The 14522-nt window shown below is 47.6% G+C and overlaps 1 pseudogene; it reads right to left on the bottom strand.

Annotated features, from left to right (window-relative positions):
- Positions 1-2846: 2846 nt before the first annotated feature.
- LOC103553887 (inositol hexakisphosphate kinase 2 pseudogene) lies at positions 2847-9369 on the bottom strand (annotated as a pseudogene).
- Positions 9370-14522: the final 5153 nt, after the last annotated feature.

The following is a 14522-nucleotide window of genomic DNA, read 5'->3' on the forward strand; positions in this document are numbered from 1 at the left end:
AAAGAGCCAACAGTGATTTCTGATGACTTAAAATGTGTTAATAATGTGGCTTAACATTTCATTCTTCTAAAAAGAATTTTAAAATATTAAAACATTATTCTTAAAGGAGAAAGTAATTTATCTTTAAGTGTGAAAGTCACAGATCACGCTCCAAAAATTTCCAAAGGAGTTGACCTAAAGTTAATAATGTTGCTATATTATGCTTAGTAGAGTTCTGACATGGAAAGGTGCTAAAAAAATATATTTTTAAAATACAGTAGTCCCCCACCTTATCTGCAGTTTCGCTTTCTTAGGTTTTGATTACCTATGATCAACGAGATCCAAAAATATTAAATGGAAAATTCCAGAAGTAAATCATAAGTTTTAAATTGCAAGCCATTCTGAGTAGTGTGGTGAAATCTCGCTCGTCCCGCTTCATCCCTCCTGGGACATGAATCTTCCCTTTGTCCAGGGTCTCCACACTCTACCCACTATCTGCCTATTAGTCACTTAGTACCCCTCTCGGTTATCAGATGGTAGTATTGCAGTGCGTGTGTTCAAGTAACCCTTATTTTACCTCATAATGGCCCCAAACCCCAAGAGTAGTGATGCTGGCAATTCAGATGTGCCAAAGAGAAGCCATAATGTGTTTCCTTTAAGTGAAAAAGTGAAAGTTCTCGACTTAACAAAGAAAGAAAAAAAATTGTATGCTGAGGCTGCTAAGATCTATGGTAACTTTTATTACAGTATATTGTTATAATTGTTCTATTTTATTATTAGTTATTGCTGTTAATCTCTTACTGTGCCTAATTCACAAATCAAACTTTATCATAGGTATGTGTGTATAGAAAAAACAGTATATATAGGGTGGGGTACCATCTGAGATTTCCTTATCCACTGGGGGTCTTGGAATGTATCCCCCACGGATAAGGGGGACCACTTTATTTTTGTAAGTTTTACTACTTCCAACTTTGTGTAGAATGGTCATTACCACATTACAAAGATTTAGTGTCTTCCCTAAACCCTGATAATTTTTTAAATATATATCTTGTATGTACATCTATCCTCCTGGCCGCCAGACTTGGGTTCTGACATTGTCATCTGGCTTTGGTGTCCTCTGTCCTGTGCCCCAGCTTGGGTAAGTGGCTTTGTTTCCCTCCCCAATTTCCTGTTCTAACAGTTGGCCTCACACCAGAATCCAGTGGTTTTCAAACTGTTCAGAGTAGCTGCTCGCTTGAAGGATGGGACTGGGGCTCCCCACCTCTGTTTCATCGAGAGCAACTCTGCTTTTATCTGTTTTACGTACTGCCTTTCCAAGTGCTTCGGTTTGTGTAAAAAAATCCTAAGCTAAAAATATCAGTTCGGCTCCTCTCTCACTAGACCCCACCATTGCTTGGGGATCCTGCCCTCACACACACAGCCATTCCTCATACCAGCCGGGTGACCTTGGGCAGACTATGGTGCTGTGAGGGCGTCTCGCCTCCCCGTTAAAGGGGGCAGTTCAGAAGGCCAGTCAGTCTGAGCTGCTGATGACAAGTAAAGGCCATATGAGCAGGTACTGACCAGCAGTTTTGGCAAAGAGCACAGAACTTGGCCCTTAAATCAACTGTCATTCAAGATGTGACTTGCTGGTAGGAGTTATTAACAAGGCAAGACACCATCTGATATCTTCCCATTTGAATCAGTTATTGCTAACAAGGTATTAAGTTTCTTAAAACCTGATTTTACATTTTGGTGTCACCTGACCTAGTTGTGGTCCCGAGAGGCGCACGGTTTCGAGGCACACACTGACAGGCCCCCCAGCAAGGCAAAGTGTGCTTGTTGGAGAAAGTCAGGGGTGTGGTACACTGGGTCAGCACATGCGTGCATGCCCTCCCTGGAAGCACACCTGTGTGGAAGGCCAGTTCACAGTCAAAGGCGTTTTTGTAAGTGTGATGGGAACAAGGGGAGGCACTCGGATGAATGTAGTGGTCAAGGACGCCAGGATAAGATGACGCAAATATCTGTCTCATCGGCCAGCCTTGCCAATGAGCCTGGAACGCTTCCAAGGCAAGAGTCGCTCTGTCCTGGACAGCACCCAGAGGGCACTGCCAACATCTGCTGCCAACGCCCGTTCTGGCAGAGGTTTTTCTTCCCCAGTAGTATACATTTGACCAGCTTGCAGACTTGCCTTGCTGGTCTGGGAGCCATTTTAACCACATCAGCTGACTTAACACATCTCAGGTCTGACCCACGCTGTGTCCAGGTCACGGTGTGACTCTTGGGCTACCATTTCCCTCATTTCTAAGTCCTCACTCTTGTTGACAGCATGTGACCAACAAGGGTAACCAAGGCTCAAGCTGAGGCTAGCCAGCAGAGAGAGTGGAGGGCTGCAGAAATCGCACAGTTATTAGATAGCATTGATTTTGTCCATAGACTGAAAAGAAAGTCAACAGATAACGTAGTGAGGAAGGGTAAGGAAGACTGTTCACAAGGTCCTGCTCAGCTGAGCTGCACGGCCGGCCCCCTGCTGGCGAGAGGTGGGAGGGAGGCATGTCTGTTTTCCGGTGGGCAACATGGGCAGCTGGCTTTCAAAAGGCCTCTGTGAAGGGAGGCTACTGAGGTTGGCCCACACTGAGCGGGAGCTCACTGACCAGATGCCAGAGGGTCTGGGGTCACCAGGCAGCCTGGAGCCGAAGCTCCCTGGGCCTATCTCCAAAAATGCAATCTGAGTGGGGACAGAAGGGCTGTGAGAGATGAAAGGGCAGTTGCAGGACCTGTTCCTCCAAGTTTCACATCTGGTCCAGAGCATGCAAAATGTTCCCCCAGTCAATGCTGCTGCCTGAGTCTGAGGAAGCTCTGATCCCATCCTCAGATGCTTGGGGCTCTTAAGTGGGAAGACTTGGGAGTCTGCAGAGTCCCCTGCAGGAATTGGTGACACAGCCCCTGAAAGGAGAGGATTTCAGAGAACCTCTATTCTTGAAGGCGGAGGCACCAGCAGACCTGTCACCCAGCTCCTCTGACAAGCCCTCCGAGTCCTCAGCATCTGAGTGCAGGGCCACCTCAGGCAGCTCCTTGCTGGTAGATGACGAGCAGGGGGCTCGAGTAGAAGCAGCAGGACTCCTGTCACTGCAACACTGCCTTGAGCTCCACCGGCTTCTCAAGCACGGGGCCCAGGAGCTCACGGCGCAGGTGTGCCCATTGTGGAAGAACTGGAACAGCGCCTCCTTGAAGCCCTCCACTGACAGCCTCCATCCTTAGTACTTGTTCACGAACGTGAGCTGCTCACTGCCTGCCTGGTACACCGGCATGACACACAGGTGCACACCAGTGACCACAATGTGCTCTGCTGGCATTGGTGCATCCAGCTGGTGCCTTCTCCTCGGATGCATGGTCACCATGCTGGCATGTACCCCTCTAGAGGTCCAGGACACAAGGCACCCCGTGGCGGGAAGTCAGGTTCTCCAGTGAGAGAAATTCGTACTGGTTCCGATGTTTCATTCTCCTTCACCCTCTGTAACTGTTGCTGGGGACACTTCATGCTCCAAGGGTTAGAGTGTTTAAGCTGGGAACTGACATTCGTCGTTTTCTCTACACTGTAGCACAAGATTTCAGATTTCTTTAGCCCCTCAAATTCTTCTTCTAACTAACTTCTTCGAACTGCACGAACCTTCTCGGGAGAAATGTGATCCTACCAAGAAGAGGCAGCATAGGATGAAGAGGGCAGCTGCCTGGGGTTCAAAGCCCACTCTGCAGCTTGCTCACCTCTGAATGTCTCAGTTTCCTCATGGGTCAACAGTACTGTCTGCCCCACAGAGGTATTGTGAGCATTAAATAAGGTAACACAGTAAAGACCTTGGCACAGGCAGGCTATAGTCAAAACTAAGTAACTGTACTGACATTTTCACCAAAATAAAATGAGGACCACCCACTGAGTTATTAAACTAGAGAGAAAGGAAAGGTGTAGTGGGTTGAATGGTGGCCCCCCAAAATATATCTCTCTCTCCTAACCCCAGGAACCTGTGACTGTGACCTTATCTGGAAATAGGGTCTTAGCAGATGTAATTAAGTTAAGGATTTGGACTTAAAATCATCCCGGATTAGGTGGGCCCTGAATCCAGTGGCAATGGCCTTTATAAGAGACGGAAGAGGAGAAGACGTGGACACAGAGAAGGACGTGTGAAGATGGAGGCAAGGGTGGGAGCGATGCAGCCACGTGCCAAGGAATGCCCGGAGCCACCACATGCTGAAGGGGCAAGAAAGAGTTCTCCTAGTCTAGAACCTTCCAAGGGAGCATGGCTCTGCCAAGACCTTAATTTCTGCCTAGTAATACTAATTTTGGATTTCTGGCCTCCAGAACTGTGAGACAATAAATTTGTGTTATTTTAAGCCGCCAAGCTAGTGGCAGTTGGTTACGACAGCTCTAAGAAACTAATACAGAAGGGCAGCGCACAGGTGAACCAACCCTCAGACAGGCTCCCACCCGGCCTGCCTTCGGAAGGACGTTATGGGAGAGGAGGCAGAGCGGATCCTGAGCCCAATCCACTTTGTTTCCCAGAAGCCTGCCTTTAGCTCCAACACTTCTGTCGCAGTCTCTTGCGCCCCCTCCTGGCCCAAAGAAAGAAGTGTGCCCCCTCCAGCCCCAGAGCTATTTGATATTTCAGCAGAAATGGGTGAATGGAGGGAATCTCAGAACTTAAGAAGAAATACGTTTGAAGAAGAAAAAAATTTAATAGTGCGTTCTTTCCCCAGTCTCAGAAAACAGAGTGAAGAGTTTACCACTGGTCTAGAAGTCTCAGGCTCCACCCTGTGTCCTCTCATCTTTCTTGGTAAATTCAACTTTGTGTTGATGACCGACCAGCAACTTTTCTCTCCTTTGCTTGACTTCCTCATCAACAGGGACCATTTCGTGTAACTTAACCACACATCCCCCTGGAGCCACCCTGGCCCTTGTCACCACAGAAGTTAAACCTTGCCCTCTCTGATCGCAAACGCCTATGCTTTTGCTCACTTCCCCAAGTGTTCCTTCCACAGTAACCATTCAACCTGATCAAGGCTGCTAACTCACTGACCCCTCTCAGAGAGGCTCATTCACAGCCTCTCTTGACAGCTTGTTTTCTTGTCTCACCCGGAGTCTTTGGTTCATCTTTCTACCACTCTCACCAATAACTCCCTTGATCCACCCTCCCTCCATTTTCTTTTAACTGGCAAGACTCCAACCCCAACCATCTTCCACACACGTTTTCTTTCTTCCCAGACCCTCATTCCTCCTCCTTGTCCCCTCTGTGTTTTGACTGGAAACCTTGCCCCAGCCATCACTGAGAAGATGGAGCCGTCACAGCTGTGTTACCGAGTCAGCTGCATCCATACCATACATTTGTCTTCCTGTTACCGTGGAGGACGTAACCTCCTCCTGTCTAATCCCTCCCCAGATACTCTGGGTCCTGTCTCCTTATTTTCCTCCCCAAATTTTACGTCTTTCATTATCCTCCTCTTTCTTACATAATCAATATCTCTCTTTCTAACGACTTATTCACATTGGCATACAAACCCACTGTCAGGGCCAGCTTCATGGGCATGTGACCTTTCAGTTGCACAGGTCCCAGTGCTTGCTTTAATGCTCTACTCTCACCATCTTCAAATTCTTTTTTTTTTTTTTTAACATCTGCTGCCAATCCTCCTCTTTTTGCTGAGGAAGACTGGCCCTGAGCTGACATCTGTGCCCATCTTCCTCCACTTTATATGTGAGATGCCTGCGACAGCGTGGCTTGCCAAGCGGTGCCATGTCCGCACCCAGGATCCGAACCAGCGAACCCAAGGCCACCGAGAACATGCGAACTTAACTGCTTAACTGCTTAACTGCTGCGCCACCGGGTCGGCCCCACCATCTTCAAATTCTTCATAATTTTTGAAGGAGGTGCCGGTCCTGCCTGCTGTAGTATCTCCGATTTTCTCTGCTTCCCCTGCTAAGTCACCAGAGGAATATCCCGTGTGAACCACCTCTACAGCTTCACTTTCATTAACTCTTTTTTTCTTTTTTTAAAGACTTTATTTTTTGCTTTTTCTCCCCAAAGCCCCCAGTACCTAGTTGTATATTCTTAGTTGTGGGTCCTTCTAGTTGTGGCATGTGGGACGCCACCTCAGTGTGGCTTGATGAGCAGTGCCATGTCCGCGCCCAGGATTCGAACCAACGAAACACTGGGCTGCCTGCAGCAGAGCGTGCGAATTTAACCACTCGGCCACGAGGCCAGCCCCTCATTAACTCTTAAAATGTTCAAATCCCAACACTTTTCTCCTGAAACCGTCCTTGTCAAAGTTACCAGTGGCCTCCATTTGGTCAAATTCAATGACTACTTTTCTGTTGTCATCCCTGAAGACCCCCTCTAAACAAGGCCTCCTCTTTATTCTCCATCCTAGCTCTGTTCTCAGTTTGCAAGTGTAGGATTGCTAATGTATTTTTGCCTCTTCCCACTAGACCCTAAGCTTTGAGGCCAGGGATCGCGTGTGCCCACTGCCTGAGGCGGTGCCTGACCCACAGAGGGCACTCCCGGGTGTTTGCTGAGTGAATGAATGAATGTACAAGAGAGTTAAAGATCTTAGTAAGAGTTCAAATGATCAATAATGTATAAACTCAGCAGACAAATTTCTAAAAGCTAGAAACATCTGATGGGCTGAGAGAAAAAGAGGAACCAAAAAACTGGATAACTTGGGAAGAAAACAAGCAGATCTAGAAGCAGTGCATGCTGAGAGAGCTGGAAGGATGCGTGGCTGCCGTCAGAAGGCAAGATCCTAAAGTTGAAGGCTTCTGAGACAGTTGTGAAGAGTTGTAAGTCCCGACTACTTTCGGGGTGTCACGAGTGTGGGTGGCTTAGGTGAACTGGAAGTGAAAGTCACTGGAGTGCAGGAGATCAGGAGATCAAGGAACTGATCTGAGGTTGCCGGCTAAGTTGCTCATCTGAATATTCAGGTGATCAGATTGACAATAGAAGATGGAGTCAAGGGGAAGACTTCGCCAAAATTTTCAACAAAGAATGACTGACATTTACAACGTGCCTACTATGTGCCAGATTCTGTTCTAAGTGCTTTACGTATATTATGTTGTTTACAAACACATCTTGGAGATATTGTGAGTTCAGCTTCAGACCACCGCAATAAAGAGAATATTGCGATAAAGTGAGTCACACAAATTTTTTGGTTTCTTAGTGCACAGAAAAGTTGTGGTTTACACTATACTGTAGTTTACTAAGTGTGCCATAGCATCATGCCTAAAAAAATGGACATACCTTAATTTAAAAATACTTTATTACAGTGCAGTCACTATGGAAAACAGCATGGAGATTTCTCAAAAAATTAAAAATAGAAATACCATATGACCCAGCTAGCCCACTACTGGATGTTTATCCAAAGAACATGAATTCAACAACTGAAAGAGATTTATGCACCCCTAAATTCATTGCAGCATTATTCACAATAGCCAAGACCTGGAAGCAACCCAAGTGCCCATCAATGAATGCATAAAGAAGATGCAGTATATATATATAATGCAATATTATTCAGCCATCAAAAAGACAAAATCATGCCATTTGAGACAACATGGATGGACCTTGAGGTATTACGCTAAGCAAAATAAGTTGGACAGAGAAAGACAAACACTGTATGATTTCACTCATATGTGGAAGACAAACAGATGAGGAGAACAGATCACTGGTTACAGAGGGGAAGGGGGTTGGGGGTAGGCAAAAAGGATAAAGGGGCACATATGTATGGTGACAGATAAAAACTAGACTTTTGGTGGGGAACACAATGCAGTCTATATAGAAACTGAAACATAATAACGTACACCTGAAATTACACAATTATATAAGCCAATATGACCTCAATAAAATTTTTTTAAAAAATAAATGAAAATTTAAAAATACACGTAACATTAAAAAATACTATATTGCTGAAAAATGCTAACCGTCATCTGAGCCTTCAGTGAGTCGTAATCTTTTTGCTGGTGGAGGGTCTTGTAAAAAATGCAATTTCTGTGAAGCACAATAAAGCAGAGCCCAATAAAACGAGATAGACCTGTATATGTTACCAACAACTCTATGAAGCGCTTTCTATTATCATCCCCATTTTATAGATGAGGAAATTGAGGCGGGAGAGGTAACCACAAGGTCAAACAGCTAGCCAATAGTAAAGCTGGTATAGGAATTCCAGTCGCGTGGCCACAGAGACCATGCTGGTCTTGTTTGAGTGACAAGAAGATGGCAGACACAAGAGGAGGTAGTGTTGACGTCAAACAGAGAGGAAGGCAGGAACCAGACGGCGAAGGGCTTTGTATTTCACGCTAAGTTTCGTAATCATCGTCTTGGCAGTTGGCAGACTTTGAAGGAGGTCAGACAGGGGCGGAGCAGCATCATGTTAATGTTCTGGACATTCAGTCTGGCTGCCGGGTCAGGTGGGAACGGCCTGGGGGCAGGCAAGCTCTTCAGAGACTCGTGCCACGAGGCGGCACTGAGAGTGGACAGGGCACCTACAACTCCGTTTTGGAAAAGAAATGGGGCATGTGGCAATGGTGGAAAGACAAGCCAATGACAGGGCACACCCTGGAGAGACAAGCAGGGTGAGGCCGCACCCCCGGAGAGGCTAGAAGCCAGAGTCGCACCCCCCTCCACCCCTGCTCAGGGGGGAGTTGAAGCTCACCTAGCCTGAAGGGGAGCTAGCTCATCCAGGTCCCCTGGAAAGGGCTTGCTATGGATGCTGCCAGCCCGCACCAGCACAGGGTGGGTCAGACCCCAGTGAGCAGCCCTGGGACCCGAGCAGGAGAAGCAGTTGGGCAGCTGCAGGGGGCCCTGTGGGCATTCAAGGCCCGGCTTTCAGGACGGCCGGCTCTGCAGAGTGCTCCTGGGTCTGCCCCTGCTCGCTGGGCAGGGCGTTGGCTTGGCTTTCCATCTGGTCCAGAAGTTCTGAGGAGCCTTGAGCTGGGCTTCCCAGCAGAGGGCAGTGCAGGCTTGAGTTTGCCCTTGGCCCTCCCGCGTGGGGAGGCAATTGGCACCTTCCCCATCTGCCATGGGAAGAACACACTGAGGGGGCAATTCTGCATTTACCACCCGGAGCTTCCACACACACTCAGGGCCACCCCATCCAGCCCACGGCTTACTTCAGTGATGGGAAGAAGATAGGGGTGGCCATAGGGAAGGTAGGGACAGCCGAGGGAACGTGGAAGGAAAGGCTGCTAGCATAGCAGGAGTGGCGTGGGGGCAGCCAGGCTCAGCCAAGCCTTGAGCAAGCCATTACAAGTGGTCATTGCTCTCTCCTCTCCTGTCCTCTCACTCCCACGACCATGGTGCCAAAAAGCACAAAATCTGATCCAAAGAGCTTGAAGTCAGCAATTCCAAAAGTCCCATGCACCCCAATGTTCATCGCAGCATTATTTACAATAGCCAGGACATGGAAGCAACCTAAATGCCCATCAACTGATGATTGGATAAAGAAGATATGGTGTATATATATATATATAATGGAATACTACTCAGCCGTAAAAAGAATAAAATCGTCCCATTCGTAATGGCATGGATGGACCTTGAGGGAATTATGTTAAGTGAAATAAGCCAGATAGAGAAGGACAATCTCTGTATGACTCCACTCATATGAGGAATTTAAACATGTGGACAAAGAGAACAGATTAGTGGCTACCAGGGGAAAGGGGGGGTGGGGGGTGGGCACAAAGGGTGAAGGGGTGCACCTACAACACGACTGACAGACAATAATGTACAACCGAAATTTCACAAGATTGTAACCTATCATTAACTCAATAAAAATTTAACTTAAAAAAAAAAAGCACAGAATCCGTAAGAAGTGCCACTCCCGGGCATGGGCATGGCCACATGCCACTGGACCCTCTGAGGAAGGCTCCTGCTTTGAGGAACTGTCAACAGTGCCCCCCCCCCCCCAGGGCCCCTCCTGGGAAGGGTCAGGACACAGGAGCAAAGGAACTCACAGGTGCGGCTGAGCTCCTAAACCCACCCACACAGCAGGAGGACACGCACGGGAGGAGTATAGAAGGCTCCCCAGAAGACGTGACTCCAGACTGAGCCTCTTGGAATTGGGTGTCAATCGTGAATGAAAGTCTTAGGTCCCTCCTTTCTTTTTAATAATTATATTTTTTAAATTATTTGAATGGCAGTAAAATATACATAACATAAAATTGACCACCTTCAGCATTTTAACTGTCCAGTTCAGTGGTATTAAGTGCGCTCACACTGTTCCCACTCTAGATTTTTGTTGTGATTTCTCATGTACAGAATCTGAGGCACAGAGAGATACCCTGAACCTCCAAGAAAAGGCAGAGTCCTGGGGATGATTTCGCTGAGAAGAATGCGGAAGGAATCCCAAGGTGGGCATGAGAGGTTCTTCAGGCCGTCGTGTGCCACGAACTTTCCCGGACCCTTCTGCCCTGGGGGGTGGGAAGGGTGGGGGGGGGGGTGTTATATCCTGCACATCTGGGGCCTATCTTCGCCCACGCCTTCCCCATGCACCGGCCAGACAGCACCTGCAGCTCATCTGGATTGTATTGAGAACCCCAAAGGGAGCCCTGCCCACGTTCAGAAACAGGACGGAAGGCTATTCAAAGTCCTCTGAAATATCACTTTGAAAACAATCTGTACAGTATGTAAAAGAAAAACAATGAGTAATTATGACAAAAAAAATTTTAACCGGTAAAATGCATTAGATATTTGGCCTTCAATGAGCTAGAAGGCTGAGCAAGACAGAACTTGAACCCCTATGCTAAGAACAGCTCATAGCCAGACAGCACCTGCTATGAGCCTGACGCTGTGCTTACTGCTTCTCTCACTCAGGCCTTTTTGGTGGAGGCGCTCTTATTATGCCCATTTTACAGGGGAAGAAACTGAAGCCCCAAGGGCTGGCTGACTTGCTCAAGGTCACAGAGGAAGTAAATGGTGGAGCCTGGATTCGGACCCCACAGACTGGCTTCCGTGACGTGGCTTAATAGCCACAGCTTTGCCCACCTCTGTGCTGGGTGCCGGGGTGCAGCGATGAGATCGACTGGAGGGGTTCCTGTTCCGGAGGCTCAGAAGCAGGTGGAAGGGTGAGTTCCCCGTCTTTGAACAATGTCAGAGTCACCAATCCTGATGAGCTAGAATTACCCTAAATCTGTCCACTTTGATTGGTAAATGTCCACCGAAAACCTTTAACAAGAGTTATCAGGGCAACCACAGGGGCATTCACACGTGCTCACCAACCATCCACCTCTTTCCACTGCATGCCCTCTGTTTCCGCCTTTGTGCAAAAAAAGAAAAAAAGTGTCACCAAAGGACCTAAGAAAGTCCGGAATGTTTTAACACTCTGACACGTCTTGGGATGTGCTGTCTGTGGATAACCTTCCTCAGCCTGTCCCTTCTTCTCCTTCATTCTTTGCTGCCCAGCTCTTTAAGGAACTTGAACCTGAGAGCACCTGGCCAGGGAGGTCATGTTATCCCCGGATCCGAAAGCACAGAGAGAAAAGTAGAACAGGAACTGAGGAATGATTTTCTATTTTCCTGCACCTGGTTTTTTACAACGCACATTGGCTCTTATGTTTCAAGCCAGTGGTAGGTGGAAAAGAAAGAGGTTTGAAAACAACATGGTTTCAGGTACACCAGGCAGCTGAGCACAATGTGCTTTTAATCAACCTCTCCTTTCTCCGGCTCCCTATCTGACCTTCCCCCTTAACTTGTGCCCACTGCATTGTCACTGGGGAGGGACCAGCAGCTGCTCCAATTGGTGACAGCCCACATCTATTTATTCCTCATCACCTAGCTATACTTATAGAACAAAAAATACAGCTTTCGTGCCCAGGGCCTGATTGATTTGCAGCTGAGGCATTTATGCACACACTCTTCCTTTTTTCCCTTTGTTATCTGCTCATTATTTTTCGTACTGGAGGCCTGCTTTCATTTGTACGTACACGTGGGTGACATTTGAATGTACTTTGAGCTATAAGTGTTTCAACAGATATTAGGTACTAAAAAAATAAATCCATAACAGCAAAAGGGACTGAGAGGATGGAGATGGGCCTGCCTGCTGTCTCCCTCCGGTGGGGGGTGTCTGCGTCTGGTCCTTTCAATATTTGTTTCGTTTTGTTTTCCAGCATATCTTCAGTGCTCATGTTGCTAAATGCAGCTGCATTTGGTGGCTTCTAGAATTTTTGCAGCCCCTTTTCCCAATTAGTAGTGCACGCATCTGTTAACCCTCTGCCGTGCTTCTGAGCCATCTCTAAAATGAAGTGTGCGCCCTCTCTCCTGCACCACGCCCCCTCTGAGACTCTTGCCAGGAAGTGCCTCCAGTGTGTAACTCATCCCAGAATTATCAGTTAAAAGGAACTGTTTCTGGCTTGATCAGCAGAGAGAATAGGATACAAATTCTATTGTGGGAAGATGTCATTCTCTTGGGATTTTCTCCTCCCATCTCATTGGACCAACTTAAATGCCCATTTTATTTTCTGTAACCCGGGGTTTCTCAATCTCGGCATTATTGAAATGTGAGGCCAGATAATTCTTTGTTGTTGGGAGCGGTCCTGTGAATTGTGGGCTATTTTAGCAGCATTCCTGACCTCGGCTCACTAGATTCCAGTAGTACCACCCTATTCTTCCCCAACTTGTGACAACCAAAAATGTCTCCAGATATTGCCAAATGTCCTCTGGGGACAAAATTGCCCCCCCTTGAAAATCACTGATTTCGTGGTTAGAAGCCAAAGATGCCACAAAACATCCTACAATACACAAGAGAGCCCCTACAACAGAATTATCTGGCCCAAAATGTCCATAGTGCCGAGGTTGAGAAACCTGGCCCGACCGTTTAACCCAGTATAAGTCAAGTCTTCTGTGTTTTGCAGCCTAGCAGATTCCTATCCGATACACCCCACATTAAGATTTTTCTCCCTGATAAAATCAAAGGATTGGAAGAGCTCTGTAAAAAGTAAGAACTTTGAAGAGGGGCAGTGTGCTTATCCTCGGGGCTTGGAGCTATCCAGAACTTGGTACATAGAGCTAAACTCTTCAAAGGGAAAGGATAGTGGGAAATCGGGGCTCCTGTGGAACTGACCAGCAGGGCTGAGGGAGGGATGGTCATTGTAACCTCAATGCCGACCCAAGGGACCATGTTTTGTGCAGTCTCCCGTTGGGGGCTTTGAAGCCACAACACTGGAAGAGAAGGGCAGCAATAAATGTGCTGTGCTGGGGGCCTGTGCGGGCAGCAGTTTATGCTGTGGTGCAGGGAGAGTCAAAGGCGCCCATGTGCTCAAGGCTCAGACCAGGTTCTAGAATCTACCGGAAGATCTGACAACAGGGCAGAAGATTTATGACCAGGACCATCTTGGAGGTTCTGGGACGAGTGGATGCCACCTCATTGTCTTGACTCTGGGGGAGGTGAGGCTGCACTCCTTTTGAATGGTGCTGAATGGGGGACTCTGTAAGCTTGATGGCATTCTGAGCAGCTTTCTCTGCTGAGAACTCTGACCCTGAACCTGGTTCTCTTGAAAAGCAGAAGGAAATGCTTATATGTGGTGTATGTGGCTCCCATCAGGATTCTTCTTACTAAGTGAAAGCCAGAAACGGTCTCATTGGAGACAGTCAAAAAGAACTCGCTGTGCTTTGCTTGTTATAAAATCCATTTTCCATTCTCCGTGACTGCCGTGGCCAAGGGCCTCTCCCTGTCAACCCGTGTGGCCTGCCTGGTTGGTAGCTGGACTTTCAAGGGCTTTCTCTACTTTCTGGGGGAGGAAATTTATCCTGCTCCAGGATCTCACCACCCCTAGCTCAGAAGAGTCACAGCAATGACCTCCCTTCCCCTCAAGGTGGGGAATATATCAAGAAACACAGCTCCTGTTCGCACATTTCAGAACTCCAATGGGCAACTCATTGCTGAAATATTCCATAGTCCTTGGACTTAGAGAAACTGACATTATGGAAAGATTTCCATATTACAGAAGTTCCTCCTCACAATGTCATTCAGTCTCCCTGCCCATGTCCCAGCCTGGGAGGCCGAACAATGGCCCCCAAAGATGTCCACATCCTAATGCCCAGAACCTGGGAATGTTACACGGCAAAAGGAGTTTTGCTGATGCGATGAAGACTCTTGAGACGGGGAGATTATCCTGTCTTATCTGGTGGGCGAATGTCATCACAAAGATCCTTGTAACAGGAGTGTAGGGAGAGATGAAAGGAGAAGGCGATGTGACGACAGAAGCAGAGATGGGAGGGATGCTCTTTGAAGATGGAAGAAGGGGCAACAAGCCAAGGAACACAGGCGGCTAACAGAAGCCGAAAAGGGCAGGGAGACGGATCCTTCCCACAAAGCCCTGCGCCTGCAGGCTCTCTTGATGCTCATCTTAGCCTGATCTCACCTGTGTGCAAATGTTGGCGAGCAGAAGGGAAAATGTGAGCCCTCTCACTCTCATCCTAGTTGTCCTGCTCACAGATGAACCCAGAATCATTTTTCAAAACTTTATTCCTTCCCCGCCTTGGGGCAAATAAGGAGTCTACCTAGAACTCACAGACAAAACCAGGTTGTTTACA

This window comes from Equus przewalskii, chromosome 7, assembly GCF_037783145.1.
Source record: "Equus przewalskii isolate Varuska chromosome 7, EquPr2, whole genome shotgun sequence".
Taxonomy (NCBI): Eukaryota; Metazoa; Chordata; class Mammalia; order Perissodactyla; family Equidae; genus Equus; species Equus przewalskii.